Source organism: Haematobia irritans, chromosome 2 (assembly GCF_050003625.1).
Source record: "Haematobia irritans isolate KBUSLIRL chromosome 2, ASM5000362v1, whole genome shotgun sequence".
Lineage (NCBI taxonomy): Eukaryota > Metazoa > Arthropoda > Insecta > Diptera > Muscidae > Haematobia > Haematobia irritans.
Window position 1 is genome coordinate 229,832,556 of NC_134398.1, and position 20,589 is coordinate 229,853,144.

At 33.1% G+C, this 20,589-nt stretch overlaps 1 protein-coding gene across 3 annotated transcripts in view; it reads left to right on the forward strand.

Annotated features, from left to right (window-relative positions):
- Positions 1-269: 269 nt before the first annotated feature.
- The window catches only part of for (cGMP-dependent protein kinase for), a 217,285-nt gene continuing 196,965 nt past the window's right edge, over positions 270-20,589 (forward strand). The window contains exons 1-2 of one of the 3 annotated variants that reach the window (XM_075297789.1): positions 270-666; positions 2,642-3,770. The gene's annotated coding sequence lies outside the window, so the exon portion shown is untranslated. The remainder of the gene's footprint in view (positions 667-2,641; positions 3,771-20,589) is intronic. The other 2 variants (XM_075297791.1, XM_075297790.1) reach the window with 2 other exon arrangements.

Sequence of the window (20,589 nt, forward strand, 5' to 3'; positions counted from 1 at the left end):
TGTCTACATAAATACCCCCAACAAATTTTAATCAATGCTAACAGTGATCCTCTTTTTATGTACCAACAAAATTATGAGAGTTATTGTAAGAGAACCATACGTAGAAAGAGAGAGAAAAACTGAGAGCATTATGGTTAAATGTGGGAGCCTAAACAAAGAAAATACCAACAACACATACACACATGCACACACAACAAAGCAGCACCAACGTTTAACTTTGATGGCCCCAACACCGAGCAGACCCATCAGAGAATTTCTGAGTTCAGTAGTCAACGACTCTTTAACAGAACAACGCGCGTCGTGTTCAGTTTTCAGTACACGAAGACAACCGGGTTCACCTTTTAAGTACATAGCGCTCTGTGAGGTGTGGAAAATTCTTTTTAATGACAAAAAAACAACAACAACAAAATCTATGTGAAATAGAATTTAATACTGAAAATGAAATTAAATACAAGAAACTAAAGGAAATTTACAACAAGACGGAAAATAGAACGCAAAGAATTGCTGTAAAAATAAATAAAACAAAGAAGTGTTTGTAGTAATGAGAATAGTGAAAAAAAACAACCACAGCATAGAGCAAAATAACTAACTAAAACTATTCTAAGGCAAAGTTCAATTCTAATAAAACGCCAGTCACTACATTCTCGCATTTAGATGAGTTTAAAAGTGAGTTTAGAAGTGAAGTATGGTAGAAAAAAATAAATAAAACCACTTTGATAAAAAAAAAATAAATAAATAGAGAGATTGTGTTTTCTGCTCTCATTTCTGGATTACACAAGCAACGCGCAAAAGAATTAGAAAGATATCCCCCTCCATCGATTCGAATTCCGTGGCAGCCCCTTCATCTTTTTCGGTTGAATATGTAGTGGTGATGGGCCCTTAATAAAATAAAAGTCTGAATTAACATATCAATCTTTATCGCAATAAAATATAAAAATGACCGTAATAAAATCGGAGGAAAATTTTCAAGTGACCACCAAAACAAAAGATAATGAGGCCCACCCCGCCTGTCTACTGAACGTAAATTTCATGAATACACCATGAAAATAACACTGCGCGCACACCTCACCTTGCCCATAGTATCTTATCTTTTTAACAATAACAGCCCCACACACACACACATACAACAACAACATTTGACAAAACAACTGTCAACTGGTGGTGGCGATGGTGGGTTGGATGTTTGTTATTCTTGTTTCTCTCTGCTGTGGTGGTATTCTCGTGGTTCTTGTTGCTGGCTTTCAAGAGGCTAGGGTTGCCAGATTCTACAATTGACTTAAGAGGGAAGAAACATGAACGCTTATATTCAATGTGTTAATAAATATGATTGATATTTTCACGGCAAAAATATAACATTTTCACTGCGATAAACTTCGATCAAACAAAATAAAACGAAACACATCGCAATTGTAGTAATCTCAAATCAAAATAAGAGTTTCTTTCAATTTTAAATACAAACGTGATCCTCTTGATTACATTCAGTTAATAATTATGATTTTCACGGCAAAAATATAAAATTTTCACTGTAAAATTCGATCAATCAAAATAGTACGAAATTGTAGTGATCTTAAATCTAAAACAAGAGTTTCTTACAATTTTAAATACGATCAATTGAAAAAATTTTGTCATGAGGATAACGTAAGAATTCTTGATATCAAATACTTTTAGCCGATTTTACTTGAAATTATTTTTTTCAAAAAAGAAATATATATAAATTGTATTGTGAGCTAAGATTAGAATTACCATTTTGTTAAATCTATTTAATTAGTATAACTTAAATTTATCATTTGACAATCAATAATAGATCGAAAATAAAATGTTGTTATTTTGGCGAAAGAAATATTGTAGTACAAAATTTTTACCAAGACTTTTCAGGCACACACATTGAAATTCGACTTTTTAATAATTGCAAAATACTTCCTTTTCCCATTGTTAAACGTGCTTCTGATTATAATCGCTATCGCGTATATGGCAACCCTACCTCTACAAACTGGATGATTTCAATGAGTATGGTGTTGTTAATCTCTTCTTTGCCACGGTGGTTTTAGATTGCTTATATGACATTGTTCTGTTCCCCCTCGTTTCAATAATCATGTGAAGTAAATGCAACACCCACTTGTAACTAAACAGACTGGCTAATGGCATGGGCAATACAATGAGTGTTCAGTTTTGTTCTTGGTAAATAAAACACAAAATTAATAAATAAACTGACCAATCAGCCGGTCTCCTATGTTACTAGTGATCTTGGCATCCTCTGCTAAAAGAAAAACAAACAAAAAAACAATAACTTTAGGAGCAACAATATCCCACTACGCCAGGGCAACAAGAGAACGCATATTTTTAATGGCTACTTTAAGAATTTCATGAAATTTCAATGGGTTTTCATGGAAACTCAACCACAGCCATTGTTATCCTCTCTTGATGTACAAAGAATTCTCATAATTGAGGCTTGAGCTTAAGATTCCTTGAAGAAGTCATCTTCAATGGTGTCGCATCGGTCGGTGGGGGTCGGGTAGGCCTTGGTGGCCCATTATAATACATTGTGCGGTTTTTGTGTATGATGATGGGTACCCATTTCTTGATTCTTGGCGTGTTTGTTTTTTTTTTTGTAAATCTTATTAAGAGGAATTTATTTATTAAGCATAATTTTGTCTTCCGCCTGCATTCTTCTTGAGAAAGAATAACAGCAACAACAAAACTAATAAAAACAAAACAACAACAAGTGAACAAACATAGTGTATGGTAATACAGACACATGCACACACAAGTTTAATTCTTACAAAGAATACAAGAGAGCAAGCAGCATTCTCATTCTACTCTCATTTAACGAATAATCAAATAAACACACACGCGCACACACGTGAAAGAGTGAATGCACATACCACCAAACACGCGCCATGTTCTATACCTAAATAGAAAGATTGCATTTCCTGTGTGTGTTCTGCATTGCTCAATAATATTTTAACAAATCTGCTGCTGCTGCTACTGCTGATATTCACAACAAAAACTATAATCCTCATAATTCTGCCGCACTCTCCCCTCACCCATGGGGAGCTTACAATACAAGTGCATTGATACAAATAGCTACAACAAAAAGAAGAAAACGAGAGCTCATTGAATACCGCTACCGCGCCTTTGTTACTACTACCACTTACACATGCACTTACCGGGTATTAAAACAACACCAACAACAAAAACAGCAACAAATAACAGTAATAATACGATAATAATCAACGACGGCAAGTGTCTTCATTGAGACGCAATTATATATTTGTTCATACGGTTCGTTCCCAACTATTAATTTATTGTTATTCCTTGTGTGAGCTGCTTATCAATCGGGTAACAAGAAAAAAAGGTGATCGCATTAAACAAAAACACAAAAGCAAAAATCAAAAGCGAAAAAGAGTAAGAGTAAAAAAGGGTTGTTTGAAATTGCAAGTGCATACAGTTATTTCTGAATATTTAATTATCTTTTGCATTATCATTACTACCCATAAAACTAAAAGATAACAAGTAAATCAAAAAAAAGCAAGTGCAATTGTTGTTCTTCCTACATTATCATCACCGTCGTCACCTTCACCTTTACTATTTAACCAGCGAAATAAAAACACAATCAACCGCCTACCCAACTGCTGCTGATGTTGCTGACGCTGTGATCCTTCCTCCCCCACCCAGATTAATATACAATATTGGTTTCTAATATTGGCTGGTTCAGCACTCGTTTTATCTCTCATTTGTTTCTATTAATTTGTCATCATCTCTATCAACATGTAAGTTTAATATTTTATTTAAAAATATTTTGCCATATTAATTTTATTATTTTGTTTTCCTCATAAATTTCCCAAACTAAATTGTTATTTTACATATACACTTATTCATATGTTTTTCTACATTCATATGTGCGTTTTCTTTAATTTGCAAAAATTTTCCTTAGCTTGTTGCCAAAAACGAACAACGAGAATATAATGGGGAAAAGCCCCCTCCACCTAAATAGACCTATAAATTTTGTGTCACTTAATCACTACATTTTGAGTTCCTGCTTGATTTGTTATTATTTTCTTTTTGTTTTCATTGATTGCTGCTGGTGAATTCGTGTTCTCTCATTCAATGACATCTTTCTCTTGGTTCTATATTTCTCTCATATTAAAATGTTTAGAGTTGCCATCAAAGAGTATAAATAAACAAGAGGGTCGAAACGTCTCATTTTTGTAATATCGTATAAATGCCATAGATTAGGGTCGAACATGTTGCAAAACGGTACCAACATTTTCTTCGTATTCCCTTTTGTTATCTACGGCTTTTCACATGGTTTTGATTCGGTAACTTGCGATTCGATTTTGAAAAATCAAATTATTCTTTTTGTAATCAAATTTTTTTAAATTTATAATAAGAAGTGAATTCTTATAATTTTTATAAATGTTAAAAAAAAAACTTCACGCGAAAATCTAGTGAAAAAGTGAAAGTTTTCTGGAGTATTTTACGTTAAGCCTAGTATTCAGCTTTAGCCGAAATTTCATGTAGGTACCAGTTCAGATGTTCCTTGAAATGTTTGCTTAAGTATGTTAAAGTCATATTGTCAGTAAATTTATTGTTTATCGATCTTTAATAAATTGTCTAAAACACGACAACTTATCGAATGAATGTTTTGGGACATAGAATTCATAGATTTAGCAAACAGAAGTATTCTTTTGGTCCTTTTTTGCGTTTTTCGTTTTTTTTTTTTAATGAAAAAATAATTTGAACATAATGAAAATCTAACACACATTGCAGAACACACCTTATAATTTTTCCATGTTATTAAACGTAAATAAAACATGTTGCATGTTTGACCCTAATCTATGGCATTTGGGCATATCGTAAGTGAGCGATTTCGACCCTCTTTAGTTATTTATACTCTTTGCATTGTAATCACTGGCGACTACAGCTGATTGTTAAAAATACATCAGAATGATATATACAAAAAAAAAAATCGCGCAGTCTAATAAAATAGCATTTGGATGCTGTGCACGGACAAAAGTAAATTACTCTATGGAAAACAACGAGACTTCAAAATGCGTTTTTAAGTTAACCAAAAAAAGTGGTGACATTTTTTTCGATTTTTAACTACCATTTTTGAAATTTGTCCCTCTCATAAAAGCAAATATTAACTTAACCCTAGACAGTCATCCTTCGTCAAAATGACGACGATCCATTTTATTTTCAACGTAAAGTGTGGTTTGGACGTTTGGAAAATTATAAATTTAAGTTATACTAATTAACCCAATATAAAATTAGTTGATTTCAGTTAAATTTTAATTGCGTGCGAGTAGCTCGGATTTTCGCGATGCGCGAGCAAAATTTTGATACGCTGCTCTTCTTGCTTGGACGGCATTTTGACAACTGAAGAGTGAATTCCAAAATCAAAATAGGAGCAACATTCTACACACACACACCTTCAAAATGAGGGGTGTTCAGGTTTTTTAAATGCAAAATTGAAAGAAATACGTCAAGTTTATATTGACCAAATTTTGACCGTATAACCCTTTATATTAATTACTTATTGCTTACTTTAATGACGTGATCTAAAAATAATAAAAAAAGTTGTATGCAAATGAAGTACACAATTTTACTAACTTTGAAAATAGTTCACATTTTAATAAAATGGGTGACATTTACTTGTGACGTTTTCTTTTTTTTTATATGTAAATATGCGCTTTTTTGGATTTTGCCCGGTATATGACCTTGTTAGGTTCTTTTGTAAAAAAAAACAGTCAGCATTTCGAAAAGGATTCGAATTCTGTTGTGAAAACGAGAGTGCTGCGATTGCCCTTAAAAGCAGAGTTGTATATGCTATTGATGGTGACTTGAATTAATGAAAATTGAATAATTTCAATGTCCCCATTTTGTACCAATGAAATATATTGTACAAGAATAAGGAACGCGAGAATGTTGTTTATATTTTATTATTTGTTTGTGCTAATTTTACGTTAACCCTGTTTTTTCCTTTGAATTCTTTTCTGTCCGTTAAAATGATAGCATTTTTTTTGCTGGCAGCATTTTAATAAGGTACACTCTGCAAAGACAAAATCAATGAATTAAACATTGACCTCGAGCTGGATTATACGAAAGAAAACATAAGGTATTAAACAAAAAGGTCGAACAACAACAAAAATTTGACAAAATGCAGGCTTAACATTTTTTTAAGAAAAGAAAACACCATGAAATTACGTTCATACATTTTTTGAAATGAATAAATTCCCCTAAAATTGTGTCTGTCTTGAACTTCATATAATACTAACGATTTACATCAATGAATTTACGTCCAATTATCTAAATAAAACATAAAGGAACATTGGCCAAGCAAACGCTAAAGACATTTTAAAAATTTTCAACTCCAATTTTTCTGGGTGTATCTATAATAAAGAATTTTCTTATGCTTAAAAGAATTTTTTTCTTATAAAAAATAAGTTATAAAAATAGTCTAAACCCTGCCAACATTTTTTGAATTTGGGGGGCACTTCTGAGAATCCCCACTACGTCGAAAACAGTCGTATACGATATCCAAAACTCCTCGGAAAAACGCCGTCACTATTGAGAAGTTGTACCACGCCAAGTTAGTACAAAAAAGCATCGCATTAATGCAATTATTAGGTGCCCTTCTGGATACATTTAGAACGACGCCAATTAGAGCCCCTTCAAACAATCAGAAAAAGTGCATTTTAAGATAGTTGTAAAAGAATCATTGTGGTCAAGTAAAACACGATTGTTTAAATGTTTATTAATTTTCTTAAACATTTATAAATTCTCATAAATAGAACATTTATACGACTATCACATCACAGTCAACATATTTTTGTGCATTAATAAAAGATTGATGTTGAGTTACAAGTTGCAAGTTACATGTTGTAGCGTCTATCAGCCAGTGCTTTTATTCCCAATGGAGGCAGCTTATCTGAAAAAAAATATTTGAAAAACTATCACTTTATACCATTTGGAAAATAAAAAATTGTTCACCAATATACCTTTCACAATTTTAAGCGAAATAACTATGTTTTCAGCACTTCTTTATCGTTTTTATTTAAATAAATTATATGAAGCTAGTTGTGCTTGGTGTTTCACAAAATATAAAATGGCTCTTGTAACAATAGTGATGGCAAAATACTTTCATGCGAATAGTGATGGCAAAATACTATCACAGTTGGCGATTGTTGCAGTGTCACCTACGAGTCGGTGGTAGCGATGAGGATGAAATGGAACTTTGAACTGCTGGCAGGGAAACAACAAATTATTTTATTACTAGTTTAACGAATTTTTTCTGTGTACACTCTTCTCGCGCATATGGTTTCTTTTATGAGCCGCGTCCAGTTGCTGCAAATATGACAAAACTCAAGACCACATTCGTAACAGTATGACCATTTAACAGCAGTATTCATGCTGTTTAATGCTTAGTACTAAGTTCGTTTCTGCGAAAAACGAATATCTTCATCTATCTCCGTAAATAGGGTCTCAAACGTAGGGATGTTAACTTATTTATGCGAAATAATATGCCTGCCTATTTTTTCGTGCGAAAAGTCCAGGGTTGTATAAATATGTGTTTAAAAATGTTCAAAACAAAGATTTCGCATTTATTCCGCGCTAACGTTTTTTAAATGGAGTATAACAGTTTTTCGTCCGAAAACGTGATCTTAGTACTAGGTTTAAGGGCGATCCGAGAGATCCACTGATGCAAACCAATCACCAATGAATGATTCATGCGTCTTACAGACTATAAGTTTTTCCGGACGGAATGTTTGTGTTTGTAAAGAATCTTACAGTGTGTCCAATCGATACGACAATTCGTTGACACAATAATCGGTAAATGTGTTATCGATCCCATAAACATGCAGCAGTATCGATTATGCCGTCAGACTTAACTTATAATGTGGCCAATATATGGGATATGCTCGACACGACCACTGTCGTCCGGATAAACTCATAGTCTGCAAGGCGCATAACTCAAAAACGATCACAGGGTTGTACTACGCCCAATTATAGGGTTGATTCGATAAGAGAATAAAAATGTCACATTTCACCATGGCAACTCTGAGTTCCAATAAGTTTTTGTTGACGTTTTAGTTTTGTTTTTGCCCCTTCTTTCAGTTTCTGCTGTTGAGTTTTGTGTTAAAGCGGTATTCCATTCCAGCGATCACCACCACACCGCCAGCCAATCAACCAACCAACAGACCCAGCCGACAACCACTTGTTTCTATTTTTAGATCGGCACTTTTTTTATTCTGACTGACTAGTGAAGTAAGGCCTGCATGCCTTATGCCCTTTTCCACTCTCAGAAACAAAAACCACAGACCAACGGACTGGAGAGTAGACGAGCAAGTTGCTTGTTTAATGGGTCTCTTCAGAATATTCTATTTTTAATTTTAATGCTGATTACGATTAAGCAAAAAACAAAACAGCAGAAGAGTGTGGTAGTCAGCGACGGAGGTTCGTGCTCCTCATTTGGGTCGCTTATATACCATTCCAAATTGTTATAGATTGATTGTGTGTAGTCGTCGCCGTCACAGACTATCGGACATGTTATAATGATGACGATGATCGAGAGCATTGAGTTATTTGTGTCTCCGATTTAGTCTTCTTGTATTGTCAGTCTGCTGACGCATATCTTTTTTTCGCGCTACGTGAAATCGAAGAGAATTCTGAAGCAACAATAATAAAAATAACATTTACGAACGAATGTCAACATAAACAAAACGTGTTTCTGCACTCTCTTAAATGGGAAAGAGTAAAAATGACAGCAAATATGAGAATGACGATAATTTTACTTTTCATTTGCGGATTTCATTGTTGCTTTCAATTTGTCAATTAGTTTTGGGAATTCGTTGATGCCACACCGTTGATTGAATTTAATGTGATGAGAGATGACTTACCTTCAATTGTCAAAATGTGACATTTGACATTGCTCAATTTGAGTCTAGCACATGAGTGTAGCCATAACAGGTGTTAATTACAAGAGAATGGCATACATAGCGATGAAGGAATCTCTGAAATTGCTTAGCCCCATGGTTGAACAAGAAGGTTAACATATGATTAAAATATTTTTATTTCGACAAAATATTAAGATGTCAAAATCATATGTTTATGGTGGTTGCAGCTCTCCAAATGACACTGTATAGCAAATGCATCTAAAACCAACTCAGGCATTCATAGCTGGAGAATTGTTCGTTTTGTCCCAAAATACCACGCACATCAGTTTTTATACTGAATCATTAACTGTTTTTGTTAATAGCTGGCGAAGAGCCATTTGACCGACTTCCATTCTTAACTTTGGTGGGTATTATAGTCCTATTTGTCTCATATCGGCGTTCCTCGGATAAATTATCCACTTCACAATCACTCATAGGTGATGCATTTAAATTTGAACCTTCACTTTTCTCTGGATTTGAATTACTTTTTTCATTTTTACCAATGGCATACGATTCTTTTATCAGCTGATTTTGACTTGTTAAAATTGTAAACAACATATTGAAATTTTTGTTTTTGTAATCGTGATTCAACCTCTTTATTCAGCCATGCTTAGCCCTAACTTGCAAATGTGTTTTCTCAAGTGGTGGCGAAGTCAATTGGACTTCGATAAGGCATATAACCTCAATTAAAGTTTTACGGTACATTTACTGTGACTTTTCTTTCAAAAATCTAATAAATACGAAACTCAATGGTATCAATCTAATAGCATATGGAGTTGTTCTGTTACACTGAAAAAAATAGTGAACCCACCCGGAAGAAAATTTTTGCCTAATTTTAGAAAATTTAGATTATTTTTAGAAAATTTTAACTAAACTGTAGTAAAAACATCGATTTTACAAAAATAAGTATTTTTTGCGAATAATTCAAGAAAATTTATTAGACATACTTATTTTTTTTTTTGCACTTGTTAAAGAAAATTTTGTAGTCTGAAGGGAAAAATTGGAGTTAAAAATTGCAAGAATGTCTTTAGTGCTATACGAAGTTCAAAATGGGCACATTTTGTAGTAAAATTTACCAATTTAAAGAAGTAATGAACTATTTTATGAGAAGTACGAATTTAGTAAATCTTTATGCTTCATTTGTGTATAACTTTTTTTAGTTCATTTAACTAAAGTACGCAAAAAAGATTAGAATAAAGGAAACTTTCTCCAAACATGGGAGCCACCGTGGTGCAATGGTTAGTATGCCCGCCTTGCATACACAAGGTCGTGGGTTCGATTCCTGCTTCGACCGAACACCAAAAAGTTTTTCAGCGGTGGATTATCCCACCTCAGTTATGCTGGTGAGATTTTTGAGGGTTTGAAAACTTCTCTAAGTGGTTTCACTGCAATGTGGAACGCCGTTCGGAGTCGGCTATAAAAAGGAGGTCCCTTATCATTGAGCTTAACGTGGAATCGGGCAGCACTCAGTGATAAGAGAGAAGTTCACCAATATGGTATCACAATCGACTGAATAGTCTAAGTGAGCCTGATACATCGGGCTGCCACCTAACCTAACCTATCCTAACCTTCTCCAAACATAATAATTAAATGAACTAAAATAAAGTTAAACTGTTTTAGTGAAATAGAGGGTTCTCTTTTTCTTTTTAAGTGTATGTCATCAATTTTTCACTGTGTATAATGTGGTTTTTTAATAAATTATCCATGATCGTTTCTATTAATTTTCTGGGGTTTGCAATTTGCATAGAAAACAACTATAGCCATAAAGAATGAATCACTTTGCCGTATTCAAACAGGAATTTTGTAATCGAATTTGATTCGTATCGAGTATGCAAAAAATTGATTATTTATATGTAGAAAATGCTTTTGTTACAAAGTAAAAATAGATTTTAATCGTAAATGCATAGTCAATCAAACCAACTCACTCGACTGGCTGACAGGCTTCCTCACACACCTCTTAACACATACACAAATTCAATCCAATAGTCGTTAAGTCGACGATTGAGAAATTCTGAAATGTCATTCGATATTTCCGGAATAGATTGCCAAATAGACTTTGAACAGGCATATGAGTCGAAAAGGCTAAACTATTCTAAGGGAAAAATTAACAATATGATTGAAAAAGTTAACTTTTCTGTTGTATTTCAATGTTGAAGTTTAATAAAAGTTTTCTCTTACTTGAAAGAACACAATGAACTAAATTTTTTTTTTTTTTTAATTAATAGAAGCCAACTTATCATGATGAAGCAATCAATTGTTACTACTATGTGCTTATTGCACAAATTCTCAAAAGAGTTTTCATATAGAAACGAAAATTTAGAGAAACGAAATTCTTCTCCATTAATGTGCACGCACGAAAAAGACTGTTTTTCATATGGTTGGGGTGTAAAAATAATATATTTGGAACTCAAATTTTTTAACACAATATTTTTAAGTGCAAGCATACAATGTTCATAAACTAGCATAACATGTTTGGGACATATTTGTTAATATGTTGGGACATAAAATGTTTGTAAATATAGTATGCTTGGATGCAAATATACATCAATTTAGAAACAGGCTATAAACATATATGTGTTTAGAAAGAGAGACCTAGAGAGTATGCTGCAAGTAAAATAATGTAAGTAACCAATTGGCGCCTTAAAAATATATATACACACAAAGAAAATTTTATTAATATTTTTTACTACCAGTGTAAGCCTAAGGTGAAACATAATATGTTTGAACAATACAAACAATATTTTGTTTGGACCAATACTGAAAATATGTATGCTTGAAGCAAAATGTGTTTGGGATATATATTACGGAAGCGATTTTTTTGAGGGTGTGTTTGCTAAGATCGAGTTTTAGTGGCTAAACTCGATCTTAATCAAAAATAATTTGCAAAAACAGAATGAAATTAAAAAGTGGCTTATTTGCTTTTAAAGAGTTACAATAAAAGAAAACTTCGTTGATCTAAAATTTCATTTCGGAGCAAAGAATTATTGTTTGTGTACATACGTATCATGAAAAATGTGAGTTAGAATAACCCACAAATGTTCTTTAATTTTTTTACCATATTTTCCCGAGAAATTTTCTGTGACAAATTTGACCATTTGTTTTGTTATAAAACTCTTGACAATTGAGGCCATTGACTTTTCTTCATGTCAATGCATGAAATCTAAATACATAAAATGAAAAAAAAAATTAAACTTTTGTGCTAAGAAAATAATGGAAAGAGGCCAAAATGGATCGTTGAACAAATCAATTATTGCTGAACGTGCTTTTATTTAGAAATTGGCAGTCGACATTTCAAACAAATTTCTATCTTCGCAATATTTCTTGTATACACAGGAAAAAACTTAAACTGATGCTAAATTTAATTTATTTGTGCTGCAAAAAAAAAAAAAAACAACAACAAGTATATACGGCCGTAAGTTCGGCCAGGCCGAATCTTATGTACCCTCCACCATGGATTGTGTAGAAACTTCTGCGAAAGACTGTCATCCACAATCGAATTACTTGGGTTGTGGTATCTTAAAACTTCTTAACATCGTTTTTTAAATTGTGAGTTAGTCCATACGTGTACTGAAAAAAATATTGTCGTGAGGTCAACGATTTCATGTCTTTAAAATACGAATGCAAATTTTGCTTAGCATAGAAGACGCATTTCTCTAGTTAAAGTTTTTTCCTTGACCAAAAGTCGATAAACTTTTCAACGAAGTCGTATTGTCCTTATAATTAAGTGATTTGATTTAAAAATGGATATCATAACATTAAAGAAAAAATGTTTGGGCTAAGCTCAACTTGTCTTTAATAATTCAGAAAAAATCTTTAAATTTAATGAAATTGTCTTTAAATTTGTTGTCTTTATGCATCTTCACTACAAAGCAAAAAATCGTTCAAATATAGGACACGTTTTTCAACACTTTATTTTAAAGACGTTTTGTACTTGAAACATAGCATGTTTCTACTGGAAGTCGAGTATGAATTTGGAAAATAAAGTTGTCGTTATTTCGTTTTTAAAGGACTTTGATAGCATATGAAGAAAAAAAGCTAAAAAAGCGAAAAATTAAAATTTGCTTTCTAGAAGCAAGTACACAAAACCCGAATTTAAAAGAGAATTGTGTCTTAAAAGTATCCTTACTTGTATTCTCCGCTTCTTTGGCTCGGAATCAATACCAAAATTTTTAAAGTAAAGACAAAATCTTTTGAACCGGGCATGCTTTTTTTTCAGTGTGGTATATATTAGACAAAAAAGTTATGTATACACTCAAAAAAAAAGTGAACGCACCAGGAAGAAAACTTTCGGTTAATTTTAGAAAAATTTGAATATTTGTAGAAAATTTTAACTAAACAGTATTACAAACGTTGGCATCACGCCGATGTCATAAAAATAAGTACATATTTTTCGACAAATTCAAGAAAATTTATTAGACATAACTAAGTTTTTTCACTTGTTAAAGAAAATTTTGTAGTTTGAAGGAAAAACTTGGAGTTCAAAATTGCAAGAATGTCTTTAGTGACATACGAAGTTCATGATGGACGCATTTTTGGAAAAATTTACAAATTTAAAAAAATTCTGAACTATTTTGTGGAAGACACGAATTTAGTTCATCTTTATGCTTCATTGGAGTATATTTTTTTCCTCGGGTTTAGTTAATTTAACTAACGTACACAAAAAATTATTACAGTAGAGAAAACTTTCTCTAAACATAATAATTCCATGAACTAAAATAAAGTTAAATTGGCTTTAGTGAAATAGAGAGTTCACTTTTATTTGAGTGGAGGTAAGTCTACAAATAATTACGAATCGATATGGACTTTTTGCACGATACGTAGAGAGCCAGAGTTGAAATATGGGGGTCGCTTATATGGGGGCTATATACAATTATGAACTTGATATGAACCAATTTTTGTGTGATTGGTGATCGATTTATCTGAAGGCTATATATAACTATAGACCGATATGGACCTAGTTAGACATGGTTGTTAACAGCTATATACTAGAACAATGTACCAAATTTCAACTGACTCGGATGAATATTTGCTCCTCCAAGAGGCTCCAAAACCAAATTTCGGGATCAGTTTATATGGGGGCTATATATGATTATGGACAGATATGGACAACTTTTGACATGGTTGTTAAATATCATATACTACTACCACGTACCAAATTTCAACCGAATCGGATGAATTTTGCTCTTCCGAGGGGCTCCGGAGGTCAAATATGGGGATCGGTTTATATGGGGGCTATATATAATTATGGACTGATATAAACCAATTCTTGCATGGTTGTTGGATACCATATACTAACATCACGTACCAAATTTCAACCAAATCGGATGAATTTTGCTCTTTCAAGGGGCTCCGGAGGTCAAATTTGGGGATCGGTTTATATGGGGCCTATATATAATTATGGGCCGATTTCGACCAATTTTTGCATGGTCATTAGAGACCATATACTAACATCATGTACCAAATTTCAGCCGCATCGGATGAAATTTGCTGCTCTTAGAGGCTCCGGAGGTCAAATCGGGGGATCGGAATATAACCCTATTGATTTTGGAAGAAATCGGTTCAGATTTAGATATAGCTCCCATATATACATTTCGCCCGATATGGACTTATATGGCCCCAGAAGCCAGAGTTTTACCCTAATTTACTTAAAATTTTGCCCAAAAAGAACAATTAGTACTATAGTCAAGTGTGCCAAATTTTATTGAAATCGGTTCAAATTTAGATATAGCTCCCATATATATCTTTCGGTCGATTTACACTCATATGACCACAGAGGCTAATTTGTTGCTCCGATTTAGTTGAAATTTTGCACAGGGAGTAGAATTAGCATTGTAGCTATGCGTGCAAAATTTGGTTGAAATCGGTTCAGATTTAGATATAGCTCCAATATATAGCTTTCGGCCGATTTACACTCATATAACTACAGAGGCCAATTTTTTGGTCCGATTTAGTTGAAATTTTGCACAGGGAGTAGAATTAGCATTGCAGCTATGCATGCCAAATTTGGTTGAAATATATATAGCTTTCGCCCGATTTACACTCATATGACCACAGAGTCCAATTTTAATTTTTTTTCATTTCATTTATTTCATTAGTAATCGAAAAGCCCTACAGGTCCAAAGTGATTACAAAGTTAAATTCAGAGTAAGATAGGAAATTATGACAATTTTTAACCATTAAATTATGAATTTTTAACTCCGATTTAGTTGAAATTTTGCACAGGGAGTAGAATTAGCATTGAAGTAATGCGTGCCAAATTTGGTTGAAATCGGTTCATATTTAGATATAGCTTTCACCCGATTTACACTCATATGACTACAGAGGCCAATTTTTTGCTCCGATTTATTTGAAAATTTGCACAGGGAGTAGAATTAGCATTGTAGCTATGCGTGCCAAATTTGGTTGAAAACGGTTGAGATTTAGATATAGCTCCCATATATATGTTTTTCTGATTTCGACAAAAATGGTAAAAATACCAACCCGATCGATAAGAAGTATTTGCTTCATATGCACAGAAAAAAAAATAAACTGTTTTATAGGAAGAATGAACTTCCTCGTGCGAAAATTGAAAAAAAGTATACTCCACATTTTGAGAATTTCACAAAGCGTCCGTAGTTTAACTACGGTTTTGTTCGGTGTGGTAGAAGACCAAGATTTCCTTGAGTTGCCAATGGGATGACATACATATAACACGCGCTTCATATGATCCAAGGTATAAAAGGGAATTCTTTAAATCTCATAATAGCATTTTATTTATTTTTTCAATTAGAAACTGTTCAGCTATATATGCCTTTGTTTGACTAGTCCATGATTTCTAAAGATTCCAACAATTCTAATATAATCACTCAAATGGTGAGGATAAACATTTTTATTACTTATGGTATATGCTAATAACAAATAAGTAACCACATTAATTATAACATTTTTCTTTTCAAACTGTTTATTTGTGGAAGCAACCAACAATTGTCAAACAATGCTGGTGACAATTGACAGCCAAACAATTCATTTGAAGCTATTATCACTTTGTCAAAATTTGTGTTGACCAAGCCAAACGATCAATCCTAACAAAGACGAATTTTCAATTTCGTTGTCGATTTAAAAATAAAAAAACCTAAAACGAAAGAGAAATTAAGAATATAACATTTGGCATCCAATCCAATATTTTTTTATTTCATTAAGATCAGCAAATGTGATGGCGTTGGTGATCATCAAGATCACTGATGATGCCAGCGCCAGCCGTGAGTTAAGAAGGCGTATAATGGGCCAAATAGATGAATAGCAAATAATTTTGCTTGTTAGCAATTCACTCAATGCTCGCTGCCAAGTCAAACCAACCCAACAAGCCAAGATCAAGATATGCCATAAATTGATTTGCACATCGCATTGCCATTTAACTGTTTCTATTTTTGCAACGTTGTTTTTTTTTTTTTCTTGCCTGGGGCAGCTATGACTGGCAGCTCTTATATTGGTAATAGCTCTCTGGCACATAAAATTTGCATTCATCTGCAACCATCTAAATGAGCTGTAGCTGTTTTTTTTTTTTAATTATGGACCTCACATTCAGAATGACTGCTACTACCTATTGCCTTCTCGTCTCTATCAACTTTTGAACCAAACAGCTCCTATCCCCATAAAACGATGTGAACATTTTTTTTTTGCTTGTTTAAATTCAATCAGATCATAGCTCACACTTGCTCAGCGATTGTTTAGTGGCCTGTTTGGCCATTGGGTCGTTTAATCGGTTACTTTATTGCATTTTTATTAAGTAGAAGTGGGGGGAAAATAAATCGAACATCTCATGCATTGCATCGACAGACATTTGTCGCTAGTAAATCAGCTTATATCTGCGCCATCAACAAGAGCCAAATTGGTCGTTAGGGGTACTCATTGAAAAATGCTTAGCCAAAATATTAAATAAAATAAATTTGTTAGTTTAGAACGGTGAATAGAGAGTTCACCATATGTGGTATCAGAATAGACTGAATAGTTTAAGTGAGCCTAAAAGTAAAGAGCTGTCACGATATCTAACCCAACCTATGAATTGTAAACCAGTTTCTGCCGAACACCCCTTAGTAGTTCCGGATTGGAACCAAGTAGTTCCGGTTCCAAAGATTTTGTCTTTACTTTAAAATTTTGGTATTGATTCCGAGCCAAAGAAGCGGAGAATACAAGTAAGGATACTTTAAGGACACAATTCTCTTTTAAATTGTGTACTTGCTTCTAGGAAGTAAATTTTGATTTTTTGTTTTTTTTTCAAATTTTTATCTTAATATGCTATCAAGTCCTTTAAAAACGAGTTAATGACAACTTTATTTTCCAAATTCTGGCTCCAGTAGAAAGTATGCTATTTTTCAAGTAAAAAAACATCTTTAAAATAAGGTGATGAAAAACATGTTCTATTTTTTAACGAATTTTTTTGCAAAAAGACAACAAATTTAAAGACAATTTCATTATTTTTAAAGATTTTTTCTGAATTATTAAAGTCAAGTTGACCTTAATCCAAAAAATGTTTCTTTCATGTTATGATACCCATTTTTAAGTAAAATCGCTTAATTATAAGGACAATACGACTTCATTGAAAAGTTTATCGAGTTTTGAACAAGAAAAAAAACTTTATGTTAGAAAAATGCGTCTTCTATGCTACACTGACAGTGAACCCACCAGGAAGAAAACTTCAGGTTAATTTTAGAAAATTTTAAATATTTGTTGAAAATTTTAACTAAACAGTATTACAAACGCTGGCATCACGCCGATGTCATTTCAATATTTTTCGACAAATTCAAGAAAAATTATTAGACATAATTAAGTTTTTTCACTTGTTTAAGAAAAATTTGTAGTTGGAAGGGAAAAATGGAGTTCAATATTGCAAGAATGTCTTTAGTGACATACGAAGTTCATGATGAATGCATTTGTAGTAAAATTTGCAAATTTAAAGAAATACTGAACTATTTTGTGGAAGACACGAATTTAGTTAATCTTTATACTTCATTTGTGTATATTTTTTCCTCGGTTTTAGTTAATTTAACTAACGTACGCAAAAAGTTATTAGAGTAAAGGAAACTTTCTCCAAACACAAGAATACCACGAATTAAAATAAAGTTAAATTTAGTGAAATAGAGAGTTCACTTTTTTTGAGTGTAAGCAAAATTTGCATCCGTATTTTAAGGGTATGAAATCTTTGGCCTCACGACAATATTTTTTTCAGTGTAAGGAACTGATCCTGTACGAATTTTACAAGCAATGTGAAACTTATTGGTATTTATGCTAGCAAAAACTCCTATAGGGTTGGCATTGCCTTTGAAATGTTTGCGAGACTTGCGTGTTACGCTTTATAATGACTTTTTTCATGATATCCTTCTATTTTGCATCCTCATCATCTCGTACACATTTATATTCAATCTGAACATTAAAACCAGATCCAGTTGTATATGGTCGAAATCGTACTAATTTGGTTTTATCTGAACGCACAGAAGGAATATGATCACGCCAACCATGTTCCAAGAGCAAAATGTTACTTTTTCACGGAAAACATGTAGCATGTTTGTCGAAATCATATTCTTTTCTCGAAAATTATGTATCTGATTTCGGAAAGCATATTATGTTTGACGAGAAAAGAATATTTTTGCGACAAACATGCTACATGGTCGCTGTGAAAACGTAACGTGGTGCTCTTGAAATTTGTTTGGGGTGATCATATTCCTTCTGTGGGTGTACTTTCAAAACCAGTTTATGTTATTTACTCTGATATATTCCTTAATAATTCCAGCATCATGTCCATATAACTTAAGCTTTGAGATATCGTTTATGTATAACAAAAATAGCAGGGGCCCTAAAACGCCCCTGCTGTTTATACCCTGCGCCACACTGTGGAACTGGGTATTATAAGTTAGTGCATATGTTTGCAACACCCAGAAGGAGACGAAATAGACACATGGTGTCTTTGGCAAAAATGCTCAGGGTGGGCTCCTGAGTCGATATAGCCATGTCCGTCTGTCCGTGAACACATTTTTGTAATCAAAGTCTAGGTCGCAGTTTTAGTCCAAACGACCTCAAATTTGGCACAAGTATGTGTTTTGGCTCAGAATAGATCCCTATTGATTTTGGAAAAAATCGGTTCAGATTTAGATATAGCTCTCATATATATCTTTCGCCCGATATGGACTAATACGGTCCCAGAAGCCAGAGTTTTTCCCCAATTTGGTTGAAATTTTGCACTAGGAGTACAATTAGTAGTGTAGTCATTTCTGCCAAATTTTATTGAAATCGGTTCAAATTTAGATATAGCTCCCATATATATTGGTCGCCCGATTTACACTCATATGACCACAGTGGCCAATCTTTTACTCCGATTTAATTGAAATTTTGCACAGGGAGTAGAATTGGCATTGTAGGTATGCGTGCCAAATTTGGTTGAAATCGGTTCAGATTTAGATATATCTCCCATATATAGCTTTCGCCCGTTTTACACTAATATGACCACAGGGGCCAATTTTTAACTCCGATGTAGGGAGTAGAATTGGCATTGTAGCTATGCGTGCCAAATTTGATTGAAATCGGTTCAGATTTAGATATAGCTCCTATATATGTTGTTCCGATTTCGACAAAAATGGTCAAAATACCAACATTTTCCTTGTAAAATCGCCTCTGCTTAATCGAAAATTTGTAAAAATGACTCTAATTTTCCTAAACTTCTAATACATATATATCGAGCGATAAATCATAAATATACTTTTGCGAAGTTTCCTTAAAATTGCTTCAGATTTAAATGTTTCCCGTATTTTTTTACTATTTTTTTACGACTTAAATTTTTTAGTCTATAGATTTTGTAGAAGTCTATCAAATTCTGTCCAGATCGAGTGATATTGTATGTATTTGGGACAAACCTTTATATATAGCCCCCAACACATTTGACGGATGTGATATGGTATCGAAAATTTAGATCTACAAAGTGGTGCAGGGTATAATATAGTGTGTAAATATAACCATACCGATAGGCGGTAGGCGAAACATTTTTGCCGCAACGGCAAATACAATAAGCTTGACGGCGTATAATTCCCTTTTTCACGTTTCCTAGCGTTTTTGTTGTCAATACAGCATGCTTTGACAATATTAAACAATGAAGTTGAATAAAAACATACAATGGCTTGTTATTTGTTGAGTTATTTCAAGAAAAAATAATCTACACGTGCCCAGGCAACAGCAATTCCTAGTGGTGAGTTAAAAAAATTGATAAGCGATGGCAACACTATACCAGTTTTCGCCAAGGAGTTAGAATAAGTTTTAATTTAGCGACACGCCGCTAGCCGTCACGGTATTCCGTCGCGGATTTTGGACTTCCCATAAGAAATACACGTAAATAAGTGTTCGCCTACCGCCTATCGCTATGGTTATATTTACACACATAGTCGGCCCCGCCCGACTTTAGACTTTCCTTACTTGTTTTGTTATACATTTGATCCAATGAATTTTTTAAATGAAATGTCTTCAATCACAGAAATGATAGTATCAATTAAAAAATTAATTGATAATATAAATTTTTGCGATTGATTTTTGTTACAATTAAAAAATTTGTTGAATCAATTAAACGTTTAATTGAATATTTCTTAAAACTCAATTAAGACTTTAATTGGAAAAATTTTCGTGAAATTGACTT